General features: G+C 48.4%; 1 protein-coding gene and 1 long non-coding RNA gene across 2 annotated transcripts in view; both read left to right on the forward strand.

Annotated features, from left to right (window-relative positions):
- LOC116371794 (uncharacterized) overlaps positions 1-19,897 on the forward strand; it is a 67,410-nt gene that overhangs the window by 36,591 nt on the left and 10,922 nt on the right. The gene's annotated exons all lie outside the window — the stretch shown is intronic.
- On the forward strand, positions 14,555-15,487 carry LOC116371792 (uncharacterized). The gene is made up of 3 exons (XR_004209028.1): positions 14,555-14,581; positions 14,707-14,982; positions 15,439-15,487. It is a non-coding gene; the product is annotated as an uncharacterized LOC116371792 (long non-coding RNA).

Consider the following 19,897-nt stretch of genomic DNA (forward strand, 5'->3'; position numbering starts at 1 on the left):
GACATGATTACACACTGTGGTATTTCACCTGACAGATACAGGAGCTTGTCAATATTAGATTTGTTTTCAAATTATTTTGGGTGCCTTGTAATCTGAGAGAATATGTCTCCTATATCGTTGTACATTTGGCAGGAGGTTAGGAAGTGCAGCTCAGTTTCCACCTCATTTTGTGAGTAGTGGGCACATAGCCTGTCTTCTCTCTGCCTATGGTGACCTCTCTCAATAGCAAGGCCTTGCTCACATTGTCCATTTGTTTCTCTGTTTTCTATCAGTCACAGTGGTCAGATAGTCTGCCACCGTGTCCTGTCTGTTTAGGGCCAAACAGCATTTAAGTTCACTTTGACATTTTATAGTTGTGTAGTTGTCACGGCGGACCAAGATGCGGCGTGGTACATGTTCATGACGATTTTAATAAGACAAGCACTGAACACTAATGAAATACAAAACAATAAACGAGGACGTACAAATCCCAAACCGAAACAGTACCGTGTGGTGAAACAGACACAGAAACAATCACCCACAAAGTACCCACAGAATATGGCTGCCTAAATATGGTTCCCAATCAGAGACAACGATAGACAGCTGCCTCTAATTGAGAACCAATATAGGCAACCATAGACATACAATATACCTAGAAAGGAAACAGCCCCATTAACATTCAAAACCCCTAGACAAGCCCAAAAACACATACATCACCCATGTCACACCCCGACCTAACGAACATAACAAGGAAAGCATAGAATACTATGGTCAGACAGTAGTTCTAGATACTGTGTGGTTTATTATATTTCCTAGTCAGTAAATATTTAATAATTGTGTAGTTCTAGATACTGTGTGGTTTATTATATTTCTAGTCAGTAAATATTTAATAATTGTGTAGTTCTAGATACTGTGTGGTTTATTATATTGTCACCCATAGCATTGGTGTCCTGTATGACAGAGTCATAGACATGTAAGATACATGAAAGAGGAGGATGGCGTTGATGTTTCTCTACAGGGGGAGTCAACATGTGTTTTCTACCTGTCTACCTGTCTAGTACCCCACCTGTTTAGTACAGAACTCAACCCTCTACCTGACCCCACCTGTCTAGTACCCCCACCTGTCTAGTACCCCACCTGTTTAGTACAGAACTCAACCCTCTACCTGACCCCACCTGTCTAGTACCCCCACCTGTCTAGTACCCCACCTGTCTAGTACAGAACTCAACCCTCTACCTGACCCCCACCTGTCTAGTACATAACTCAACCCTCTACCTGACCCCACCTGTCTAGTACCCCCACCTGTCTAGTACCCCCACCTGTCTAGTACAGAACTCAACCTTCGCTCTGACCCCCACCAGTCTAGTTCATAACTCAACTCTCTCTCTGACCCCTACCAGTCTAGTACCCCCACCTGTCTAGTACAGAACTCAACCTTCGCTCTGACCCCCATCAGTCTAGTACAGAACTCAACCCTCTACCTGACCCCCACCTGTCTAGTACAGAACTCAACTCTCTCCCTGACCCCCACCTGTCTAGTACAGAACTCAACTCTCTCCCTGACCCCCACTAGTCTAGTGTATTACTCATCTCTCTCCCTGACCCCCACTAGTCTAGTATATAACTCAACTCTCTCCAACACACTTTTATTCCTACCTTTTGTTTGTTTTCATCCCAAGGGAAAGGTTTGGAAACACCTACACATACATTAACACAGAAACAGCACAATTCATCTCATATGACCTATTCGTCCTGTAGAGCTCTTTAACATCCACACAATATAGCTGGGTCTCCCTGTTCTGTCCCTATGTGTCCACTGCCCTGCAGAGCCCCAACCCAACACATCCCACTCAGCTTTAGGGTCTTAGTGAAACATTCATTATTGGTTTCAGGTGTGTTAGGTCAAGGCCAGAGTGACAACACACAGGACAGCAGACCCCCAGGGCAGGACTGAACAACCCAGCAGCTATTGAAAACAGGAAGTGGGCATCTTTTCAATACAGACTCCTTTAGTTGTACTGTTTTCAATATAAGACATCCAGACCTTATTCAAGTTGTCCAGTAAACCCTTATAAGAGGTGAACTGAAGCAGTAGAAAGTTAGAGGTGATATTATAGCACACTATATGTGTAACTTTGCTGCTCTGCCAGCAGTTTCCTGTGGAGTTTTTCTAACGTCAGTGTTTCCTGTTGTTATGTGGATTTAACTGATCTTATCTGCTTAAAAGTTTGTCACGTCATAGATGTGACCTGAGTCAAACTCAACAGGCCTGATGCTATATGTCAGGAAGAGAGAGAGAACGAGAGAGAGAAAGGAGGGGGTAGTGGAGAGAGAGAGAGGAGGGGAGGGGACAGAGGAGAGAGTAGTGGAGAGAGAGAGGAGGGGAGGGCAGAGGAGAGAGTAGTGGAGAGAGAGACAAGGGGAGGGGACAGAGGAGAGAGTAGTGGGGAGAGAGAGGAGGGCAGGGGACAGAGGAGAAAGTAGTGTAGAGAGAGAGGAGGGGGGGGGACATAGGAGAGAGTAGTGGAGAGAGAGAGGAGGGGAGGAGACAGAGGAGAGAGTAGTGGAGAGAGAGAGGAGGGGAGGGGACAGGGGAGAGAGTAGTGGAGAGAGAGAGGAGGGGACATAGGAGAGAGTAGTGGAGAGAGAGAGAGGAGGGGACATAGGAGAGAGTAGTGGAGAGAGAGAGGAGGGGAGGGGACATAGGAGAGAGTAGTGGAGAGAGAGAGGAGGGGACATAGGAGAGAGTAGTGGAGAGAGAGAGGAGGGGACATAGGAGAGAGTAGTGGAGAGAGAGAGGAGGGGACATAGGAGAGAGTAGTGGAGAGAGAGAGGAGGGGAGGGGACAGAGGAGAGAGTAGTGGAGAGAGAGAGGAGGGGAGGGGACAGGCCAAGGGAAGTAGGCGTGATGAGGGTGCTGCAGTGACCCCCAAAAAATACAAGAATTCAAACATTTAAATTGAATCTTTTACTCTTTGGAAAACCATTTCCCCCCTAGCAGTCCAGTACTGTATCAGCGGTTTGATAAACCCTTCTGTAGGGAGCCCAAAATAACATTATTTCTATGGGCCTGCATCCTAATCCCTACCTGTAGTCTACCTACCTCTGGTATAATGCATTTCCACCTCTCACTCCATCAGTGTTGCTTGTCCATCTTCCTGAATTAAAAGATGAACAGATCAATATTGCTGGCATAATGTCATTAAATATTGCTAAGTTATTTATCTATAGTGTGGATGTAGGGCTGTTTTTAGTATGTAATGAGCACCCAGATGCTGCGTATTCAACACAATAATATCAGACAGACCAGCTGGCCCGTGCTGCCTCCGTGTTGACTACTATGTTGCAATGTGAATATTATCAGAGTTGTCTTGTTGATACTAAATGTTTCAGTTTCTCCGAGCCGCCTCGTTCATTTATACAATGTTTCAATATTATCAGAGCCACCTTGTTGATGCAATGCTTCAGTGTTCACAGAATGTTTCCTTTCCCTGGAGAATAATGCAGACAGGCAAATACAACATGATCTGGGTGCAGACATCATTAGGAACATCTCTGAATGCAGAGCAACAATGTAGGTGGGAAGAACATGAGACAATGACACTGTCATAGTCCACTATACAAACCGCTGAAGGGTGACTTCATATACATTATAGCAGGGGATCAACATAGTTTTTCATGAGTGACACTTTACAATTGATCCTACAATTTCTAAAGATCTGCGTGTATAACACCCCACCCAGCAGACTGTTGACCAATCACGTTCACGTTGTCATGCTGCGTCACGCGGTTGCTAAACCAATCACCACGTCCCTTCTCAAAGTCAGTGTACTTTATGTCGAGAAACTGCCTGTTTTCATCAAAAGTCCGTTCTGTCACGATTCCAAAGCTATACGATACTACAGACAGCAAGTTCATTATCTCACATCTCGGTAAGATTAGTAATGTTGTACTTCTTGTTGACTAAATTCATGTTAATGTTGGTTTTTTGAGCTAGTGCCCAGTAGACTCCATTCACTCCGTGAAGGAGAGCGATCCCTGTCCCAGAGTCGCCCAGAATGCACTGCGTGGGCCAATGACGTAGCATCATCAACGTTTCCCATCTCCTCAAAAGTATATCTGCCGTTGTGATTTAAACTCCACTCTGGGAGACACATCGATCTGCAGGTTGAACATGGTGAGATTGGAGACTCCTAAATTGATAGTGCAGTTTGTTTAGGTGATTTAACAGCTAGTTAGCTACTTCACATGCTGATATTGTCTTTGGTATTATTGTGTGTAGATACATTTAGCCAGCCAGCCAGCCCGCCCACACAGAGCGCATTGCATTGTGGATGTTGTAGTCGACTTGAGCTGCAACAGATTTCCACAACGATTTTCCATCTTGTTAGAAACCTTATTATTAGGGAAGCACCGATAGTACATTTTTGGCCGATACCGATATCCAATATTTTCCTTGTCAAAAAGAAACCATACCGATAACCGATAACAAACATTTTGCGACCTTTTAAGCATTCTAGTACAGTTAAATAGTGAATGTCTGGGGGCATTTCTGTTAGTTTTTGCTCTTCTCCAAATACTACTTTCGAGTTTATAGTAAATTAGCTTCAACTGGTGGAGGGATTCTACACACCCCATTTAGCCATACCCTAGGTTTATCTGTATTTCTACACACCCCATTTAGCCATACCCTAGGTTTATCTGTATTTCTACACACCCCATTTAGCCATACCCTAGGTTTATCTGTATTTCTACACATCCCATTTAGCCATACCCTAGGTTTATCTGTATTTCTACACATCCCATTTAGCCATACCCTAGGTTTATCTGTATTTCTACACACCCCATTTAGCCATACCCTAGGTTTATCTGTATTTCTACACACCCCATTTAGCCATACCCTAGGTTTATCTGTATTTCTACACACCCCATTTAGCCATACCCTAGGTTTATCTGTATTTCTACAGCCCCAAACTACTTCCTGACGTGTCAAACACACCGACCTTTTACACAGCTAGGCAACTATACTGATGCAGGTACCTTTTACACAGCTAGGCAACTATACTGATGCAGGTACCTTTTACACAGCTAGGCAACTATACTGATGCAGGTACCTTTTACACAGCTAGGCAATTATACTGATGCAGGTACCTTTTGCAGGTGGTCATATGCGGTTGGACACATGGAGGAGATGCTAGATAAATAAGTAATGCTAGTTACTAGTTAAATGTGGCTAGTTAGCTAGCTAGCTAACCTAGCCAATGAGGTGTGTGTGAAAGATGCTAGTTACTACCCCTGATAACTTTCCCAAATAATAATGTTTAAAAGAGTGTGAGTGTGTATGCAAGATAAATAGTAATGAAATGGTAGATACTACGTTATAAATTTTTCACTGAGACATCATGGCGTGTCCATCAATTTAAATCCCAACTTGTAATGAAAGTATAAATATGAAAAAAATCCACAATGTATTGGACAGAACTATGAGGTCTAAAGGTCTGGCTTTCCAAGACATTCTGTTCATCTGCAAGCAGACCTGATGATTGTAGATGGAGGGAGAGCCTGTTATTTAAAATGGAAGAATATAACTTACTGTAGCCTATATAATGTAACAATGACAATAATCCCTTCATATATACTGTAGTTGAAGGTTATTTTAGTGTCATAAAAAGTGTTCATTAAAACAAATCAGGATGTTTGGTGGATGGATTCAGTATAGATGTTCTGCTGTGTATCGAGGTGTTTATATGAAAGTGGTAGATTTGTAATTCTTTACCAGAGAACGTTGCGGATTACTTTTCTTTGGGTGACCTCAGTCTTTGACAATTCACCTACTTTGTTAACAGTCCTACTGTAATGGTCTGGGTGTAGCTGGTGCAGAGGAGTCAGGACAGTAGAGATGAGTAACACATGTAACTTTACTCAAATATTCCAATAACGTGTTGTAAATACAGAGTCCACAGTAACAGACCAAACATACATAAAACAATCCCGCACAAAAACCATGGGGAAAACAGAGGGTTCAATAATGAACATGTCATTTGGAATTGGAACTAGGCGTGTAAAACAAAGACAAAACAAATGGAAAATGAAAAGTGGATCGGCGATGGCTAGAAGGCCGGGGGCGAAGGCTAGAAGGCCGGTGGCGAAGGCTAGAATGCTGGGGGCGATGGCTAGAAGGCCGGTGACGTCGCTGCCCGAACAAGGAGTGGGACCGGCTTCTGTGGAAGTTCTAACAGTACCCCCCCTTGACGCGCAGGGCGATCCGGATGGAGATGGTGGAACTCCCACAGCAACGAAGGGTCCAAAACGTCCTCCACCGACACCGACACCCAGCATCTGTCCTCCGGACCGTACCCCTCCCACTCCACGAGGTACTGAAGGCCTTTCGCCCGACGCCTTGAGTCCAGTATGGCTCGAAAAGCATACACCGGGGCCCCTTCGATGTCCAGAGGGGGTGGAGGAACCACCTGCACCTCAGACTCCTGGAGTGAACCAGCCACCACCAACCTGAGGAGAGACACATGGAACGAGGGGTAAATACGGTAATCGGGGGGAGATGTAACCTGTAGCAAACCTCGTTCAGTCTCCTCAGGCCCCACAATCCACGGGCCCAGCTTCCGGCAGGGCAGGCGGAGGGGCAGGTTTCGGGTCGAGTGCCAGACCGGTGAAATCCCGATGGCGGAGGTGAAAACCTGAGGTAAGGCTGACCGAGACCCCCAGACGTTCCATGAACGCCCTCCAGACCCTTGACGTGAACTGGGGACCTCGATCAGACACTATAACCTCTGGCACCCCATAGTGCCGGAAGATGTGTGTAAACAGGGCCTCCTCAGTCTGTAGGGCCGTAGGGAGATTGGGAAAAGGAAGGAGACGGCAGGACTTAGAGAACTGATCCACAACGACCAGGACCGTGAGGGAGGAAGATCCTCGAGGAAGTCCACCGACAGGTGAGACCACGGTCATTGTGGAATGGCTAAGGACTGTGGGCTCTGTACGTAACGCCCCCTCGATGTCCGCGTCCAGCTCCCACACTACCGGTGCCACCAGGCAAGAGGCCGGAAGTTCGGGAGTGTGATCTATGGACCGCTCCTCTGATCTATGATCAGTGATCTATGGACCGCTCCGTCTCCTCGCTGCCCCGATGTACTCCAGATTGTGGTGGTCAGTCCAGATGAGAAAAGGGTGTTTAGCCCCCTCAAGCCAATGTCTCCACACCTCCAGAGCCTTGACAACAGCCAACAGCTCCCGGTCCTCCACATCATAGTTTCGCTCCGTCGGGCTGAGCTTCTTCGAAAAGAAAGTACAGGGGCGGAGCTTTAGTGGCGTACCCGAGCGCTGAGGGAGCACGGCTCCTATCCCAGATCCGGATGAGCCAGCAGGGGAGCCGAGGTAAACAGAGCCCTCAGGTGACCAAAAGCCCTGTCCACCTCAGCCGTCCACTGTAGTCACACCGGTCCCCCCTTCAGCAGTGAGGTAATGGGAGTCGCTACCTGACCAAAGCCCTGGATAAACCTCCGGTAGTAGTTGGCTACCTGACCAAAGCCCTGGATAAACCTCCGGTAGTAGTTGGCAAACCATAGAAACCGCTGCACCTCCTTTACCGCGGTGGGAGTCGGCAAATTACGCACAGCTGAAATGCAGTCACTCTCCATCTCCACCCCTGAAGTGGAAATGCGGTACCCTAGGAAGGAGACGGACTGTTGGAAGAACAGACATTTCTCAGCCTTGACGTACAGGTCATGCTCCAACAGTCGACCAAGGGACACACACCAGGGACACACACTTGGCGCGTGTAGTGGAGTATATCAGAATGTGGTCGATATATACACCACTACACCCTGCCCGTGCAGGTCCCGGAAAATCTCCTCTACAAAGGCCTGGAAGACATCAACCCGTACGGCATGACAAGGTACTCATAGTGCCCTGAGGTGGTACTAAATGACGTCTTCCACTCGTCCTCCTCCCGGATACGCACCAGGTTGTAAGCGCTCCTGAGATCCAATTTTGTGAAGAAGCCCTGTGCATTGACTCTATCGCACTGGATATGAGAGGCAGGAGGTAGCAGCACGCAATATCAGTGTGAACACATCTGATTGGACTAGATCCATGTTGCGGTGAGACACGTCTGATTGGACTAGATCCATTTTGAGGTGAGACACGTCTGATTGGACTAGATCCATGTTGAGGTGAGACACGTCTGATTGGACTAGATCCATGTTGAGGTGAGACACATCTGATTGGACTAGATCCATGTTGAGGTGAGACACGTCTGATTGGACTAGATCCATGTTGATGTGAGACACGTCTGATTGGACTAGATCCATGTTGAGGTGAGACACGTCTGATTTGACTAGATTCATGTTGAGGTGAGACACGTCTGATTGGACTAGATCCATGTTGAGGTGAGACACGTCTGATTTGACTAGATTCATGTTGAGGTGAGACACGTCTGATTGGACTAGATCCATGTTGAGGTGAGACCATTCCATGTCTTTATTGGTTTGTATGAGAAGTGAGTTTGGGAGTAGGTAGTGGACCGTTTGAGGATTCTACAGTTCCCCTGGTGGAGGTTCTTGGAACACTGATATTTAAGTCTGAGGTTGATGAAAACCAAATGTGGTGCTGCAATGTTGTGTGTTATCTTGAATACCAGGCAGATGTTGGAGTACAGAATGAAATGCAGAGGAGAAGGGGAGGAGAGGAGAAGAGAGGGGGAGAAGAGGAGAAGAGAGGAGAGGAGAAGAGAAGGGGAAAAGAGGAGAAGAGAGGGGGAGAAGAGATTTGAGGGGGGAGAAAAGGATAGTGGTGAGAAGAGGAGAATAATGGGTCAGAAGAGAAGGGGAGAAGAGTAGACGAGAGGGGCAGAAGAGTAGAGAGGGGAGAAGAGGAGAGGGTGAGAAGAGAGACTGGGAGAAGAGGAAAGGGAGAGGAGATGAAGAGTAGAGGGGGGAGCATTGGGGAGAAGAGGAGAAGAAAGTGTGAGGAGAGGTGAGGGGGGAAGAGAGGAGAAGAGAGGGGGGAGAAGAGAAGAGGGGGGAGGAGAAGTGAGTGGAGAGGGGAGGAGAGGGGATAAGAGGGGGAGAACAGAAGAGGAGAGGAGGAGAAGAGTAAAGGGGGAGGGGAGGGGAAGAAGAGGAGACGTGGAGAGGGGGAGAAGAGGAGAGGGGATAAGAGTAAAGGGGGAGGGGAAGAAGAGAAGAGAGGGGATGAGAGGGGATAAGAGAGGAGAGGAGAGGAGAGTGGGGAGAAGAGAGGTGAGGAGAGGAGAGGGGGAGAAGAGGAGAGGAGAGGAGACGAGACGAGAGGGGGAGAAGAGAAGAGGGGAGGGGGGAGAATTGGGGAGAAGAGGAGAAGAGAGGGGGAGGAGAGGAGAAGAGAGAGGCAGAAGAGGAGAAGAGAGACTGGGAGGAGAGGAGAAGAAAGGGAGAGAAGGGGAGTAGAGAGGTGGAGAAAAGGAGAAGAGAGGGGGGGATGGAAGAGGAGAGGGGGAGAAGGGGGAGACGGGGGAGAAGAGAGACTGGGAAAAAGAGAGGAGAGGGGGAGGAGAAGAGAGGGGAGAAGTGGAGAGGGGAGATGAGAGGGGAGAATAGGAGAGGGGGGACGAGAGGGGGAGAAGAGAAGAGGGGAGGGGGGAGAATTGGGGAGAAGAGGAGAATAGAGGGGGAGGAGAGGAGAGGTGGGAAGAGATGAGAATAGAGGAGAGGGGAGGAGAGGGGAGTGGGGAGAACTGGAGAAGAGAGTGGGGGAAGAGGAGAAGAGAGACTGGGAGGAGAGGAGAAGAAAGGGAGAGAAGGGAGTAGAGAGGTGGAGAAAAGGAGAAGAGAGGGGGGGATGGAAGAGGAGAGGGGGAAAAGGGGGAGAAGAGGAGAATAGAGGGGGAGAAGAGAGACTGGGAAAAAGAGAGGAGAGGGGGAGGAGAAGAGAGGGGAGAGGAGAGGGGAGAGGGAGAGGAGAGGGGAGAATAGGAGAGGGGAGAAGAGTAAAGGGGAGAGGAGAAGAGGAGAGGAGGGGAGAAGAGGAGAGGGGAAGGGGAGGGGAAGAAGAGGAGAGGGGGAGACTAGTAGAGGGGGGAGAAGAGAAGAGGGGGGGGGGAGAAGAGGAGGAGAAGAGGAGAGGATAGGGGGAGAAGAGGAGAGGGGGAGAAGAGGAGAGGAGAGGAGAGGAGACGAGACGGGGAGAAGAGGAGAGGAGAGGAAAGGGGGAGAAGAGGAGAGGGGAGAAGAGAAGAGGAGAGGAGAGGGGGGAGAGGAGGAGAAGAGGAGAGTGGGAGAAGAGAAGAGGAGAGGAGAGGAGAGGTGGAGAAGAGAAGAGGAGAGGAGATGAGAGGAGAGGGGAGAAGAGGAGAGGGGGGAGAAGAGGAGGAGAAAAGGAGGGGGAGAAGAGGAGGGAGAGAAAGGAAGAAGGGGAGGGGGAGAAGAGGAGGAGAAGAGGAGGGGGGGAGAAGAGGAGGAGAAGAGGAGGGGGAGGGGGAGAAGAGGAGGAGAAGAGGAGAGGGGAGGGGGAGAAGAGGAGGAGAAGAGGAGGGGGAGAAGAGGAGAGGGGAGGGGGAGAAGAGGAGAGGGGGAGAAGAGGAGAGGAGAGGTGGAGAAGAGAAGAGGAGAGTAGAGGGGGAGAAAAGCAGAGGGGGAGAAGAGGAGGGGAGGGGGAGAAGAGGAGGAGAAAAGGAGGGGGAGAAGAGGAGGGGGAGAAGAGGAGGAGAGAAAGGAAGAAGGGAGGGGGAGAAGAGGAGGAGAAGAGGAGGGGGGGAGAAGAGGAGGAGAAGAGGAGGGGGAGGGGGAGAAGAGGGAGGAGAGGGGAGGGGGAGAAGAGGAGGAGAAGAGGAGGGGGAGAAGAGGAGAGGGGAGGGGGAGAAGAGGAGAGGGGGAGAAGAGGAGAGGAGAGGTGGAGAAGAGAAGAGGAGAGGAGAGCGGGGAGGAGAGGAGAGGAGAGGGGGAGAAGAGAAGAGGAAAGGGGGGAGGAGAGGAGAGGAGAGGGGGAGAAGAGAAGAGGAGAGGAGAGGAGAGAAGAGGAGAGGGCGAGAGGAGAGAAGACGAGAGGAGAGGAGAGGAGAGGAGAGGAGAGGAGAGGAGAGGAGAGGAGAGGAGAGGAGAGGAGAGGAGAGGGGGAGAAGAGAAGAGGAGAGGAGAGGGGGGGAGGAGAGGAGAGGGGGAGAATAGGAGATGGGGAGAAGAGAAGAGGAGAGGAGAGGGGGAGGAGAGGGGGAGGAGAGGAGAGGATAGGGAGAGAAGAGGAGAGGGGGGAGGAGAGGAGAGGAGAGGAGAGGAGAGAAGAGGAGAGGAGGAGAGGGGAGAAGAGAAGAGGAAAGGGGGGAGGAGAGGAGAGGGGGAGAAGAGAAGAGAAGTGGAGAGGAGAGAAGAGGAGAGGGCGAGAGGAGAGGAGAGGAGAGGAGAGGAGAGGAGAGGGGGAGAAGAGGAGAGGGGGAGAAGAGAAGAGTAGAGGAGAGGGGGGGAGGAGAGGGGGAGGGAAGAAGAGGAGAGGGGGGAGAAGAGAAGAGGGGGGGGGAGGAGGAGAGGGGGAGGAGAGGAGAGGAGAGGAGAGGAGAGGAGAGGAGAGGAGAGGAGAGGAGAGAGAGGAGAGGAGAGGAGAGGAGAGGGGGAGGAGAGGAGAGGAGAGGAGGAGGAGAGGAGAGGAGAGGAGAGGAGAGGAGAGGAGAGGAGAGGAGAGGAGAGGAGAGGAGAGGAGAGGAGAGGGGAGAAGAGGAGAGAAGAGGAGAGGAGGAGAGGGGGAGAAGAGAAGAGGAAAGGGGGGAGGAGAGGAGAGGGGGAGAAGAGAAGAGGAGAGGAGAGAAGAGGAGAGGAGAGGAGATGGGGAGAAGAAGAGGAGAGGAGAGGGGGGGGAGGAGAGGAGAGGGGGAGAATAGGAGATGGGGAGGAGAGGAGAGAAGAGGAGAGGGGGAGAAGAGAAGAGGAGAGGAGAGGGGGGATGAGAGGAGAGGGAGAGAAGAGAAGGAGAAGAGGAGAGGAGAGGGGGAGAAGAGGAGAGGAGAGGGGGAGAAGAGGAGAGGAGGAGAAGAGGAGAGGAGGAGAGGGGGAGAAGAGGAGAGGAGAGAAGAGGAGAGGGGGGAGGAGAGGAGAGGAGAGGAGAGGGGAGAAGAGGAGAGAAGAGGAGAGGGGGAGAAGAGGAGAGGAGGGGAGAGGGGGAGAAGAGGAGAGGGGTGAGGAGAGGAGAGGGGGAGGAGAGGAGAGGAGAGCGGGGAGGAGAGGAGAGGAGAGGAGAGGAGAGGAGAGGAGAGGAGAGGAGAGTGGTAGAAGAGGAGAGGAGAGGGGGAGAAGAGGAGAGGAGAGGGGGAGATGAGGAGAGGAGAGGGGGAGAAGAGGAGAGGAGAGGAGAGGGGGAGAAGAGGAGAGGAGAGGGGGAGAAGAGGAGAGGAGAGGGGGAGAAGAAGAGAAGAGGAGAAGAGGAGAGGAGAAGAAGAGAGAGGAGAGGAGAGGAGAGCGGGGAGGAGAGGAGAGGAGAGGAGAGGGGTAGAAGAGGAGAGGGGGAGAAGAGGGGAGAAGAGGAGAGGAGGAGAAGAGGAGAGGAGAGCGGGGAGGAGAGGAGAGGAGAGGGGGAGAAGAGGAGAGGAGAAGGGGAGAGGAGGAGAAGAGGAGAGGGGGAGAAGAGGATAGGAGGAGAAGAGGAGAGGGGGAGAAGAGGAGAGGAGAGGGGGAGGAGAGGAGAGGGAGAGAAGAGAAGGAGAAGAGGAGAGGAGAGGGGGAGAAGAGAAGAGGAGAGGAGAGGGGGGAGGAGAGGAGAGGAGAGGAGAGGAGAGGAGAGGAGAGGAGAGGAGAGGAGAGGAGAGGAGAGGAGAGGAGAAGAGGAGAGGAGAGGAGAGAGGAGGGGAGAAGAGAAGAGAAGAGAAGAGAAGAGAAGAGGAGAGGAGAGGGGGGAGGAGATGAGAGGAGAGGAGAGAAGAGAAGAGGAGATGAGAGGGGAAGAAGAGGAGAAGAGGGGGAGAAGGGATGGGAAAGTCACAGAGCTCATCATTAAGGCCATTCTACTGCCAATGTTTGTCTATGGAGATTGCATGGCTGAGTGTTTGATTTTATACATCTGTCAGGAAGGGTGTGGCTGAAATAGAATCCACTCATTTGAAGGGGTGTCCACATACTGTTGTATATATAGTGTATGTACACATGGGTGTTGTTGCACCATACCAACGATAAGCCTGTCTTCCCCATCACATCATGAAAGGTCATGTTGATGTTCATTTAACCTCTGTCTCGCTTTTCCTCTGACTCCTCTCTTTCTCCTCTGTTTCTCTCTCTCTCTCTGTCTCTCTCTTTCTCTCTATCTCTCTGTCTCTCTCTTTCTCCTCAGATCTCCAGGCTCAAAGCGTCAGACCACCAGGTAGGTAGAGTATAAATCTCCAGTGATTATAGCAGTTCAATATTAGTCAACTTTATTATCCCACATGGAGAAATTCATGTGTCCATACAAACCATTCTAAACCCCAATAACAAGTAGTGTTTTATGGAACTACTAATACTTGTCAACCACAAAGCATCACTGCTGTTAGAATAACAGAATCACTGTCATCATCTGTCCTCACCACTGTGTTTTCCTCTCTGCTGTTTACAGCTGAATACTCAGTCAGACTGGTGGATGGACCACTTCCTGTTCTGGGACAGTGGAAGCCTTCAATGAAGGAGAGTGGTCAGGTGTATGTTTTAGTTGGTGGAGAATGATGGGAGAGATTAAGTTTGTGTGTAGAAAGCTGGATTGTGGGAATCCTGTATCTGAATCTGGAGGACCTCTGACTGAAGATGGAAGAATAGGAGTAACACTATTTGGTTGTAGTGGAGATGAGTCTTCTATTAGACAGTGTGACAGAGGAGGAAGACGTGGTTTCTGTAATGGTGGATATTATCATCATGTGACCTGTTCAGGTAAGAGACTGGTCATATTGAGAGATTTATTTATACATTATACAATATTACCATGTATCATGTTTTATGTGTTTTTATTTCATTTAAATAGAGGGAGAGATGTCAGATGTATTTAAACATTATATTTGTGTTTGTCATATTGGTTTATGGGAGATGTTCATGGGCAGATCATTGTAGTTCAGATGGTACTGAAGTGAAGCTGCCTGATGGATGTCCAGCTGTTTATTTTCTATAAAGTGAAGTGAACTTATTCCTGTCTCCTGCCTGCATTATTCCCAACCTGATCCTGAGTCTGAGATCCCATTTCTACCTCTTACAGTATCAAACATAGCAAACTACTATCTTTTATCCAACATATTTGTGTTTAGTCCTTGACAGTGTCATCAACAAAACTGATTGAATATTCAACCAACTCTTTTTCTCCAGAGTCTGTGCGGCTTGTGGATGGAGCTGGTCTCTGCTCTGGGAGAGTGGAGGTGAAGTCCTATCAGTCCTGGGCCTCAGTGTGTGAAGCTGACTTTGACCGGCAGGATGCAGAGGTAGTCTGTGGGGAGCTTGGCTGTGGGGCTCCTGCAGCTCTACAGGGGGGCTCTATGGAGAAGGTGAGGGTCAGACCTGGGATAAAGAGTTCCAGTGTAAAGGCAAAGAGTCCCTTCTCCTGGACTGTGACACCTCAGACAGAGAAAACAACACCTGCCTACCTGGTAATGCTGTTGGACTCACCTGCTCAGGTAAGAAACAGTTTGTCACTCAATCAACATTGTTTCTCACCTGGAGTGAAGAATATGAGAGACAATATAGGTGTGTTTTAGTGAGAAAATAGTAAGATTACTGTCTCTCTCTTTTCTTTTCTCAGAGCCTGATGATGTGAGGCTGGTGGGAGGAGGCAGTCGCTGTGCTGGTGGAGTGGAGCGGTACGACCAGGGAGAGTGGAGGATTGTGGGATCAACCTCTGGCTTGAAGGCTGTAGCTGCAGTAGTGTGTAGACAGCTGGGTTGTGGCTCCACTGTTTCAGAACTACTTGGAAACACCACTAGAGGGATTAGAGTTTCCTGTTCTGGGTTTGAGTCTTCACTGAGGGAGTGTTCCAGAAGTTATTATCTCCGCCCTGGACTCACAGTGATCTGCTCAGGTAATAACAACATATTTAATTATATTCAACTGATTTCCTTCATTCATACAACTTCCTCTGCACCTCTCATGATGACTGTTTAACTTGTCAGTCTGCTTTACTAAATAGATCACTCAGTCAAGTAGGAATCAAATACAACTTAAATATCCCAGAATGCTTTTGTATTTGAGTGTTATCTCAGTGAACGTCTCTACTCACTACCACTGTCACATGTCATGTTATTGTCACATCCTAAATGAGGAAAGTAGTTGAGGAGCTACGTTTTCTTTTTCTCTCCTCTTGTTCCAGATGTCCTGCTTCAGCCTGATATCAACATATGTTGTCTCAGTGACTGTAGGCCCACTACTCATGTTGCCCTGTGAGGGAGGGTGGCTGGCACTGTTACATGCTGATGTTATTGTCATATCTATAGGAAACTAGTTGAAGAGGTTTTTCTTGTTCTCTTTTATGTTACAGATCTCCTGGTCCAGCCTGATATCTTCCTGACTGACCCAATGGGAGGGGTCTTCAGGGGCCACCAGGGCCCGAGATGTTCAGGGGCTACAACTTCACCATCACCTGCTCCACTCCAGCCACAGTACCCAGGAGGCTCCTTCCTCCTCACGTTTCACCAGCTCCAAACAGAACCCAGACCCAGCCAGCTGTCAATCACTCTGCTGCCTTCCTCTCCCTGCTGCAGATGACTCCCACCAAGGGAACTACAGATGTGTTTATGACAATTATGTTTTCTCTCATAACTTCTCCTCTGAGCAGTGAGCTCCTCTCCTCACCATCACAGGTAACTGAACAGGAACCAGACTATAACTTTGTCATTGACAGATTTCCCACAGATCTATGTGATGATGATCAGGTCCCCTCATCAAAGGTGTGTTTCTGTTTTGCAGCCTCTTCCTCTGCCAGCTTCATCATCAGACACGTTGTAGTGCTGCTGATCCTACTGACAGCCATCACCACCTCCTACCTGTACTACAAGGTAAAGACATTTACTCAGACGTTACAAGTCATTTAAACTAGAGGGAGAGGGGAGAGGGAGAGAGAGGGAGAGAGAATGGAGATACTAGAGAGTAAATGTCTGACTGTTGTTGGTGCTGTGTCTCCTAGCCCACCAGGAGGCAGAAGAGAGTGAATAGGGTGAGCAACATGGATCTTTATGTCAATGCCATGGAGATGGTCTCTCTGAGCTCCAGAGCTGAAGCTGGACCGGGAGAGGAGAGAGCAGCCAGGGGACGGAGTAGGAGTAGAATGAAGCTGAATTTTAATAACAAGTTCAGAATTAGTTTCTCTTTTAGTACCTTGGAAGAAATCTAAAAGAGTGACTGCAACCACCATTATTCATTTCGTTTGGTTTTTCCGACCAGGGAAACATGGGGTTTGGGTAACATGGGGTTTGGGTAACATGGGGTTTTGGGTAACATGGGGTTTTGGGTAACATGGGGTTTGGGTAACATGGGGTTTTGGTAACATGGGGTTTTGGGTAACATGGGTTTTGGGTACATGGGGTTTGGGTAACCGGGGTTTGGGTAACATGGGGTTTGGTAACATGGGTGTGGGTAACATGGGGTTTGGTAACATGGGATTTTGGGTAACATGGGGTTTTGGGTAACATGGGGTTTGGTAAAATGGGGTTTTGGGTAACATGGGGTTTGGTAACATGGGGTTGGGTAACATGGGGTTTTGGTAACATGGGGTTGGGTAACATGGGGTTTGGTAACATGGGGTTTGGNAGAGGAGAGAGAGAGGAGAGGAGAGGAGAGGAAGAGGAGAGGAGCGGAGAGGAGAGAGAGAGAAGAGAGAGGAGAGGAGAGGAGAGGAGAGAGGAGAGGAGGGGAGAAGAGAAGAGGAGAGGAGAGGAGGGAGGAGAGGAGGGGAGAAGAGAAGAGGAGAGGAGAGGGGGGAGGAGATGAGAGGAGAGGAGAGAAGAGAAGAGGAGAAGAGAGGGGGAGAAGGGATGGGAAAGTCACAGAGCTCATTATTAAGGCCTTTCTACTGCCAATGTTTGTCTATGGAGATTGCATGGTTGAGTGTTTGATATTATACATCTGTCAGGAAGGGGTGTGGCTGAAATAGAGTCCACTAATTTGAAGGGGTGTCCACATACTGTTGTATATATAGTGTATGTACACATGGGTGTTGTTGCACCATACCAACGATAAGCCTGTCTTCCCCATCACATCATGAAAGGTCATGTTGATGTTCATTTAACCTCCGTCTCTCTCTTCCTCTGACTCCTCCCTTTCTCCTTTGTTTCTCTCTGTCTCTCTGTCTCTGTCTCTCTCTTTCTCCTCAGATCTCCAGGCTCAAAGCGTCAGTCCACCAGGTAGGTAGAGTATAAATCTACAGTGATTATAGCAGTTCAATATTAGTCAACTTTATTATCCCACATGGAGAAATTCATGTGTCCATACAAACCATTCTAAACCCCAATAACAAGTAGTGTTTTATGGAACTACTAATACTTGTCAACCACAAAGCATCACTGCTGTTAGAATAACAGAATCACTGTCATCATCTGTCCTCACCACTGTGTTTTCCTCTCTGCTGTTTACAGCTGAAGACTCAGTCAGACTGGTGAATGGGACCACTTCCTGTTCTGGGTCAGTGGAATTCTTCTATGAAGGAGAGTGGACAGGTCTATGTCCTGGGTGGTGGGACATGATGAGAGAGTTTAAGGTTGTGTGTAGAGAGCTGAACTGTGGGAATCCTGTAGCTGTATCTGTATCTAGAGGACCTCTGGTTGAAGATGGAAGAAGAGGAGTAACACTATATAGATGTAGTGGAGATGAGTCTTCTATTAGACAGTGTGACAGAAGAGGAAGACCTACTTTCTGTTATGGTGGATATTATCATCATGTGACCTGTTCAGGTAAGAGGACTGGTCATATTGAGAGATTTATTTATACATTATACAATATTACCATGTATCATGTTTTATGTGTTTTTATTTCATTTAAATAGAGGGAGAGATGTCAGATGTATTTAAACATTATATTTGTGTTTGTCATATTGGTTTATGGGAGATGTTCATGGGCAGATCATTGTAGTTCAGATGGTACTGAAGTGAAGCTGCCTGATGGATGTCCAGCTGTTTATTTTCTATAAAGTGAAGTGAACTTATTCCTGTCTCCTGCCTGCATTATTCCCAACCTGATCCTGAGTGACTAAGAACCCATTTCTACCTCTTACAGTATCAAACATAGCAAACTACAATCTTTTATCCAACATATTTGTGTTTAGTCCTTGACAGTGTCATCAACAAAACTGATTGAATGTTCAACCAACTCTTTTTCTCCAGAGTCTGTGCGGCTTGTGGATGGAGCTGGTCTCTGCTCTGGGAGAGTGGAGGTGAAGTCCAATCAGTCCTGGGCCTCAGTGTGTGAAGCTGACTTTGACTGGCAGGATGCAGAGGTAGTCTGTAGGGATGTTGGCTGTGGGGCTCCTGCAGCTCTACAGGGGGGGCTCTATGGAGAAGGTGAGGGTCAGACCTGGGATAAAGAGTTCCAGTGTAAAGGCAAAGAGTCCCTTCTCCTGGACTGTGACACCTCAGACAGAGAGAACAACACCTGCCTACCTGGTAATGCTGTTGGACTCACCTGCTCAGGTAAGAAACAGTTTGTCACTCAATCAACATTGTTTCTCACCTGGAGTGAAGAATATGAGAGACAATATAGGTGTGTTTTAGTGAGAAAATAGTAAGATTACTGTCTCTCTCTTTTATTTTCTCAGAGCCTGATGATGTGAGGCTGGTGGGAGGAGGCAGTCGCTGTGCTGGTGGAGTGGAACGGTACGACCAGGGAGAGTGGAGGACTGTGGGAGCTGGCTGGAACCAGGAGAATGTAGCTGCAGTAGTGTGCAGACAGATGGGTTGTGGCTCCACTGTTTCAGTACTACCTGGAAACACCACTAGAGGGATTAGAGTTTCCTGTTCTGGGTCTGAGTCTTCACTGAGGGAGTGTTCCAGCGGTTATGATCTCCTTCCTGGAGTCACAGTGATCTGCTCAGGTAATAACAAGATACACTATATGGCCAAAAGTATGTGGACATTAGTGGATTCGGATATTTCATCCACACCTGACAGGTGTATCAAATTGAGCCCACAGCCATGCAATCTCCATCGACAAATATCAGCAGTAAAATGTCCTTCGGGAAGGTCTCGGTGAATTTCAACGTGGCACGTCTAGGAGCAACAACGGCTCAGCCATGAAGTGGTAGACAACACAAGCTCACAGAACGGACCGCCGAGTGTTGAACCACGTAGAGCGTAAAAATAACCCTCTGTTGTAAAACTCACTGCTGAGTTCCACATACTTTAGTCCATGTATTATATCTCCTTCCTGGACTCACAGTGATCTGATCAGGAAATATCAACATATTATAATTATATTCAACTGATTTCCTTCATTCATACAACTTCCTCTGCACCTCTCATGATGACTGTTTAACTTGTCAGTCTGCTTTACTAAATAGATCACTCAGTCAAGTAGGAATCAAATACAACTTAAATATCCCAGAATGCTTTGTATTTGAGTGTTACCTCAGTGAACGTCTCTACTCACTACCACTGTCACAAAGAGAGAATGAGGGAGGAGGAGAGGGAGAGATGGGAGAGATCAAATATATTTTTATCACCGAGTTCTCACCAGTGATGTCATCATAACCAGTAACCTTTTCTACTCTTGGCCCATCCTGACCCTGACATACAGCATCAGACCTTGTAGATCAGATGGTACTGAAGTGAAGCTGCCTGATGGATGTCCAGCTGTTTATTTTCTATAAAGTGAAGTGAACTTATTCCTGTCTCCTACCTGCATTATTCCCAACCCTATTCTGAGTGACTAAGAACCCATTTCTACCTCTTACAGTATCAAACATAGCAAACTACAATCTTTTATCCAACATATTTGTGTTTAGTCCTTGA

The sequence above is a fragment of the Oncorhynchus kisutch genome, unplaced genomic scaffold (assembly GCF_002021735.2).
Source record: "Oncorhynchus kisutch isolate 150728-3 unplaced genomic scaffold, Okis_V2 scaffold3655, whole genome shotgun sequence".
Taxonomy (NCBI): domain Eukaryota; kingdom Metazoa; phylum Chordata; class Actinopteri; order Salmoniformes; family Salmonidae; genus Oncorhynchus; species Oncorhynchus kisutch.